Source organism: Nannospalax galili, unplaced genomic scaffold (assembly GCF_000622305.1).
Source record: "Nannospalax galili isolate Female #2095 unplaced genomic scaffold, S.galili_v1.0 scaffold202, whole genome shotgun sequence".
Lineage (NCBI taxonomy): Eukaryota > Metazoa > Chordata > Mammalia > Rodentia > Spalacidae > Nannospalax > Nannospalax galili.
Window position 1 is genome coordinate 4,785,658 of NW_008349000.1, and position 8,259 is coordinate 4,793,916.

Here is an 8,259-nt window from a genome sequence, read left to right on the forward strand (position 1 = left end):
ACATCTTGTAATAAACCTGACCAAAGACATTAAAGACCTCTACAACGAAAATTTTAAGTCTTTAAAGAAAGAGATTGAGGAAGACCTCAGAAGATGGAAGGACCTCCCATGCTCATGGATTAGAAAAATTAATATTGTGAAAATGACCATCCTACCAAAATCAATATATAGATTCAATGCAATCCCAATCAAACTTCCCATGGCATACATCACAGAATTAGAAAAAGAAAAAATCCTTAATTTCATGCGGAAGCACAAAAGACCTCGGAGAGCAAAATCAAACCTCAGCACATAGAGCAACACTGGGAGGATTACTATACCAGATCTCAAAGTATACTACAGAGTTACAGTCATTAAAAACAGTACAGTACTGGCACAAAAAATAGACACATAGATCAATGGAAAATCATTGAAGACCCAAACCTGAGTACACGCAATTTCAGCCACCTGATATTTGACAAAGGTGCCAAGAACACACAATGGAGAGAGACACCAGCTTCAACAAATGGGGCTAGCAAAACTGGATCTCCACCTATAGAAGAATGAAACTAGATCCTTAACTTTCACTATGCACAAAGTCAACTCCAAATGGAACAAAGACCTCAATGTGAAACTGGAAACCCTGAAACTATTAGAAGAAAATATTGGCAGCAACTTACAAGATCTAGGTGTAGGAAAGGATTTCTAAATCAGACACCAGTTGCTTTGGAATTTAGGTCAACAATCAACAAGTGGTACCTCATTAAACTAAAAAGCTTCTGTACAACAAAAGAAATAATCAAGAAAGTGAGGAGAAAACCCAAAGAGTGGGAAAAAAATCTTCACCAGTGACACATCTGACAGAGGTTTAACATCCAGAATATATAAAGAACTCAAAAAACAAAGAATCAAGAAACCAAATGACCCAATTAAAAGTTGGGCTAAAGATGTAAACAGAGAGTTCTCAAAGGAAGAAATGAAGATGGCTAAGAAACACCTTAGAAGTGAACACCTTAAAAAGTTCAACATTGTTAGTAGTTAGGGAAATGCAAATTAAAACCACCTTAAGGTTTCACCTTACCCTAGTCAGACTGGATAAAATTAAGAGGACAAATGATACCAAATGCTGGCGAGGATGTGGATAAAGGAGAATGCTCATTCACTGCTGGTGGGATTGCAAATTCAAGCAACCCCTCTGGAAAACAGTGTGAACTCCTAAAAAACTAAAAATGAACCTACCATATGACCCGATTATGTCACTCCTTGGCATATAGCCAAAGGACTAATCCTATTGTAGAGACACTTGTACAACCATGTTTGTTGCTGTTCTTTTCACAATAGCTGAGAGATGGAAGCAACCTAAGTGCCCCTCAATTGACGAACGGTTACTGAAACTGTGGTACGTTTACATGATGGAGTTCTAGGCAGCAGTAAGGAAGGATGAAATAATGAAATCTGTAGGTAAATGTATGGATTAGAAACTGTTATACTAAGTGAAGTAACACAGACTCAGAAAAACCAAAGACATATGTTCTTCCTCATTTGTGGATTCTACCACTGAATCCTTATAAGTCAGTACATATCTTGATGCAACTCCAGGGACCAGGAATATAGAGGGAAACAGGAAGGTAAAGGGAATGAAGGAAACTGAGAGAGAAGAATAGTAGGATAAATTTGTTACTAAGGGAGAAATATGTAAAAAGGGGGTTGTTAAAGGGGAGGGGGTGGAAAGAGGGCTATAGAACTATGGGAATAAAGGGGAAATTTTTTCCAGTTACTAGTAGAAAACAACAACAACAACAGCAACAACAATAACAAAAACAAAACAAAAACAGAAACAAAAACCTTAAGCACAGAAGGAACCCTACAGGGATGAAATAAAGCTCTTCCAGAAGCAATTTGGCTATTAAATGAAAATCCCAGTGCCAGAGGTGGGTTGTTGCCCCACTATGAGCTTTTGGCCAGATGGGCCCTAGAGTTCCCCAAAACAATAAAGACCATTGCCAATAATATTGGTTGTATATTGGAAGTGGACATAGGGACACTATTGCTGAAGACACTGCATGATGTGAGCACAGGAGAGGGAGAAGTCAAGCTTGGACTAAGCTGGAAACTCCCTCCACTGGACGGGTATCTTTCATGGTGCCAGAAGGTGATATCCAGGTGGCTGGGGGATATTCATCCCCTATAATTCTTCTCAAACGGACTCTGCTTGTTGCATTATCAACAAGCCAAACAAGATGTTCCTGCTGGTGCAATGGTGGCATGTCTAGTGTATGTACAACTAGCAAATTTTCAATTGGATATAAGGCCCACTCCTAGGGGTGGAACACACATTTGGTACTGTAGACCTGGCCTGTGGCAGGGGAACATATAGGCCTCAGTGGGAAGCCACTGCTTGTTTTGTTAGATGGAAGTGATGCAGCTGCTAAAGTACCTACCAAGCACTTGTGTTTACACCCATTGGTTAAGTTATTCTAGCAGCCACTGTTTAGATGTTCTTGCTTCTTGCTGTTTGTGTTTTTTGTAGTAGATGGAATCCCACTGAAATGGGCCAACAGCCCATGGAAAACAGATAATGCAGAGACATGAAAGCTCAGTGCCTTGCCACAATAGGAAGAAGATCATCCCACACCTACCACCCTTCCAAGGCTCATGGACTTTGGGGGAAGAGGTTGGTGGAAAAAATGTAAGAGCCAGAGGAAGGGGTGGAGTGTTACCTGGAAGTGTCCTGCAACCACTATGCAAGCTATAGTCACACCTCCTTCCCATGCTCATCAAGGAGTCAAGGGGTAGTCAGTTAACCCTCCCACACAATCAGTTGACCTTAGTTGCATGTGTGGGAGGAGCTAAAGACATGTAAACAAAGAACACCATGAGGCACCTCTCTCACCATTTTCTGTGACTGTCAGGAAGTCACAGGATCTATATTTGAGTGTGGACTTTCCAGTGCAGCCATAAATGGGGGCACTCTTCTGTAAATAACCCCCCACCCTATGCTCTGTTAGCAAGCCCAACAAACTAGTTAGGATTTTTAAAAATAAATATAAATCAATCAATTAATAAATAAAAGTTAAAAAGAGAAAAAATATAATTATTCCATGTTAATTTTCATTTGGAAAAACCTTCTACTTTAGTCACAAAACACATTACTTTTGAAGATGAAATAGAAATAGGACAAAGAAGGAAAAATGAATAAAAGTTTCACATAGATAAATTACTACTTTTCTGGTATCAACCAATGAAAGGTGATAAAAGAAACAGAAAAATCAGAGTCTAGGGATTTCAGTATCCATCTCATCTGTGTTCATCTATGCCCTTTAAGGAATGGAAACTTCTTTCTACAGTCAAAAAACGGAGGCAAAAAAGCACCATTGTTTTCAAACAAGACAAAACAAAAATAAAACTTGAAGTCTTAAAATTCAAAAAAAAATGTTTTAACTAAATCATTTGCATGAAGCCTGGCTCAGTGAGGAAGATCATTCCATCACATGATTTTTCTTTTATAGAATTTTTTACTTGTATGTATATATATATATGTATGTGTATGGTGTATGTACACTATGGGAGTACACCATGGGTGTATGGGAGAGTATACGTGCCCATGAACATGTATGTGGAGGCCAGAAGACAATATCAGGTGCCGTGCTCTATCACTCTCCACCATATTCTCTGACTGAGCCTGGGGCTAGGCTGCCAGGCAGCAAGTCCCAGTCATACTCCAGCCTCCACTTGTGTCTCCCTGACCACACACACACACATACACACACATACACACAGAGTACTGGGTAACAGGCTGGCACTAGACTCCATCGGGCTTTTTACATGCATTCTAAGGATTTGAACTCCGGTTTCATGCTTACACACCAAATGCTCCTAAGAGCTAAGTAATCGCCCCAAGCACATCACATGTTTTTCCATCAAAATTAAAGCTAGGAAGGAAATCGTGCCTCTAATGGGCAGGAAAATTATTTCCTGCCAACTCAAGACAGAAAGCGAAAAAGCTGAGTATGCATACTATAGGAATAGTATCAGTTAACTAGTTAACTAGTGATCAGTTAACTACCAAAGACCATTATCTTTCTGGAAATGCCAAGATCCTATTAATTCATGTGAAAATAGTGCTGGCATTCATACTTTGGGCTCAAAACATATATTCAAGGGAGACATTTCCAAACTAAACTTGTCCACATTGGCTGCAAACGCTGGAAATAATAATACTGCCTTAAATCCAAATTACAAATTGATCTGCTTGAAGTCATCTGTCCAGAAGCAGCAAACCCCAGCTGCTATTGTGGACTGAAATGGGGTCTAAGTTATCAACTGACTGTGTTCCTTGTCACAACACTACTTTAATTAAAGTACACCTAATGCGATAATGTCTGCCTTAGCTCTGTTAGAAACACAGAATTCCACCAAGATGGGAGTCTGCATCTGACAAATATCTTGAAACGCAAATCATTCTATCTAAATGTAAATAATCAAACTCCCTCAGAATGGCAAATACAATGTTTCTCTGTGTATTCTAAATAGAGATTACTTGCAAAAATTTAATCTAATCCAATTTAATGTCCAGTAGGACTTTACTTGGCCTGGTCAACATTTCATTGGTGAATTCCAAAGAAATTTTTCAAAACAAACACTTTCATCCTAAATGAACCTAAAGTGTCCCTCATCATTTGCCTATAGTTATCACATGCCAGGCACAGGGCCTCAAAGACATGAAAGAAAACCTTGTATCCAGGGCAGTGTGTCTGAGACATAGAACAGTGCCTGGCACATAAATGCACAATTAATAATCAATAAATAGAATGGAGGGAGAAAAGAAGAAAGAGCAGACAGACTGAAGAAAGGGCAGTTTCTTCTCTTAATAACTTCACATCTTTGCAAGCAGTTGTAGAAAGCTCTGAGCTGGATACTGGACAGCCGGCTCCCTGTAGTCTACCCAAAATACTGCAAAGTTGTTTCTCTATCCTGGCCCTTCATTTCCTCAGTGACAAAATTCAGGATTTGCATTGCACTTCATTTTAAAGTTCCTGGCTGCTATCAATAACACTTTCCCCAGAATTACCAGACATTTGCTTTGCTAGCTGCCTTTTGTGCACACAGTCACCCTGTGGCAGGAGCTAGCTCTTCATCTCCTCTGAACACACACACTCTTCACAAGATGTGTCTGTCATTCCCAGGGACACCCATCTGCTCCGCCAAGCCTTCCTCTGTGTCCTCATGATAATTATTGCTTTCTGATTTTGCACACAGCCTGGCCTTTGTCTTTTCTCTTTGATGAAAGTGAATCTGTGCCCAGATAAAGAAGGCAGCACCTGCAGCTCTAAGTCAGAGGCTGGAAACTCTTGAGAAGATGTGCTTCTCAATAGGCCCACTGTGACCTTTTACAAGTGTCCCCCAAAATATGAAGTGGGTCTAGGGAGCTGGATTTGGTTCTGAGGACACAGATGATGAAAACACAAGTTTATCTTGCTGGGTAACAGGGACTGAGATTGCTAATGTGGCTTTCTGTCTGGGATTTGTTGCTGCCTTCTGGGCTCCCATTAAACACTTCTTATATGACAATTACCACCTTCTGCTTTTTCAAAATGTCACAGATCCTATTTAGGCAACAGATCACCCCCTGCAAGGCTACAACTTCTCTTTTAAATATTGCGTTCATCTTGTAGCTGTTGGCAAGGTGAGTTATTAGCTTGGCAGCAGAATGGTTTTTCCTCTTGGCTCTCTTTATTCCTTCTCACATTGTTTCAGAAAAGTTAAACCAATACTTCACGATGGACATTTAAGTCATGTCCCCAGGGTCTAAATAATGCTTATTTGGTTCCACCCAATGTTCCATGTGAACACTAGACACTATAAGCATGATTAACTCATGGTACCCTGGTCTTACCCATCAAGGATATGGCCCACCTCACAGTGCACATCAGCTGAGACTCTAAAGATGCCTCTCAGCTTGGAGAGGAAGAGGAGTTCACAATGAGAACTATATCCTCAGATCCAAATCCAGTTCCCTAGACCCCCTTCATATTTGGGGGGACCCCAGTAAGAGGTTATGGTGGGCCCAGAGCAGTTGAGTCACTTTGAGATGTCCATCTTCCCAAGAAGTCCCAGCCTCTGACTCAGAGCTGCAGGCACTAAGTTGTTTATTTGGATACAGCCGAACTGTCCACCTTAACTTTGATCTCATCCAAGGCCAAGATCTGGCCTAGCTCAGTCACAGGCTGGCTGTGCAGCCTGGAGAGACAGTTACAACCTCTCTGAATTCCTCTGTATTATTAGAAAGAGGTTGAGAACATCTCTAAGCTTTTAAATGCTCTGATGGTCAGAGGACAGTGGTTGGTACTGGGACAGGACCACTTGCTTTCTGAAACTGAACTGGCATAGGATAAATGATCATTCCTTTAGCATGGAAAGCCTGAGCTCATATCCTGGATCTTTGTCCTTTACCATAGTCCCAGGTGAATCACTTCAGTTATCTAGCTCCCAATGCCCTTATGTATACACAAGTCTATTATGTGTGCCTAGTCTTTGATAGTATGAGCAGGGAGCTGTGTCAACTTTGAGAAACATTTTACGTTATCACCAGGACTGACTCACCATGGCATGGTGCCGTGATCATGACCATTGCACCCTTCCATGTGAGTGTCTGTGATACTCTCCCTGTCAGAACTTCGTGGTTGAGAACCACTGGGCTTGTCTGTGATTTCCAGCCTACCCGTCTCCACAGAATTGCTGTGAAGATGAAAACACATGGACAAGTCTACACAATTTTCCAAGTCTTATGCAGGGTTGGACCATATGGCATCTGTTTCTATCATCCTGGTTGCTGAATGTCATCTTTTGTTACTTACATGTATGCATACACCCACATACACTTGTCCCCCATCCACAAACATGCACACACATACATATACACAAAAATAAAATTCTGAAAGGCTACAGATATATTTTCCTACCTAATTTATTACTTGGGTTTTCCCAAGCAGTTGCTGTAGTTCCTACTTCTTTACCACTGAAAACACAGCTGTGAGGATGGGAAAAATCAAGGGGCAGTGAGGCATAGTTCTGCCCCCCTACCAGCAAAGGAATCTGACTGACATACCTGGGCTGCTTGTTCTGCAGGTGAAACTGGGTCTGACAGATGTCTCCAGTGTATGGGAGGAGTCTGCACATGATTGTTCTGTGATCCATATTTTTCTCCCACATAAACTACAAAGGCCTCATCTTTCCTGCACTAAGACAGCACGACTGAGTGGTCAACAGCAGAACAGGCATGAACCGTGAACAACTACTACAGCATCAAGCATGTATGTTCACTGAGCCAGGTTCCTCCTTCCTTATCGCCCCGGTGAGCACCTGGTTGGAGCAGGAGGTGCTTCTGCATCATGCTCTGCAAGTTTCTTTACAGCCTGTGACAGCAGTTGTCTTGTGATATTAGTATGTGACTATTTATAAAATAGCAGGTTACACAATAAATGATGGCTGTTAGGACAGAGACGAAACTGCAAGGACAACCCATGTAAGAGCTTCCGCCACCTCAGTGAAGGTCCCATCAGCTGAGCCAAGTGGTAACTACGGTCACTTCCATCAAGCCTAGCCAGGAAGTCAACTATGGTTACTTCTGCTCTACTGCTAACAGTCATTTCTGAAACAGTTTCAGCATAAGTCTGTCAAAGCTACTGAAGTGCTTACTTTAGCATTTGATTTTGCTCATTATTTTAATCCAAATTCTGAATACTCATTTATATGAGCTAGGATTTCATTAGGCTAGGTACCACAACAAACTTAAACTAGAGGGAGTCAACTGGAACACAATTTGCCGAAAAGTAAAAAATATGAAGTAGGCATCTCAAGTCTCAAGAACACCTTGGGGACCAAGTCCCTCCCATTCTCCTGTCACTCGCTCTTAGAGTTTAGAGTTCTTTCCTGTGATTGTCATATCTCATCCACATTATAAGAAAACCCACTTAAGATGCTGTCAGATAACCCAGGAAAAGACATTCCCTTCAGCTATTTTTTGCAATCATTTCTTTGGCTAAAATTGTGCTCCCTTTCCATCCTAAGAGGAGAAGAGAATTTGAAAGGTGTGCCAGATTTCTAACCTTAAAAAGAGGAACTAACCTTCTTGGATGTTTAACAGCCATACTTTGAGGCCTATACTAATTTGATCAGAGGCACATAAAGGACAGTTTTTGCTCCTTGCCCTCCTAGGTCGACTAAGTTCCAGGGTACTATGAGCATCTCTCAAAATGTCCTGTAACTGTGGTGAGTCAC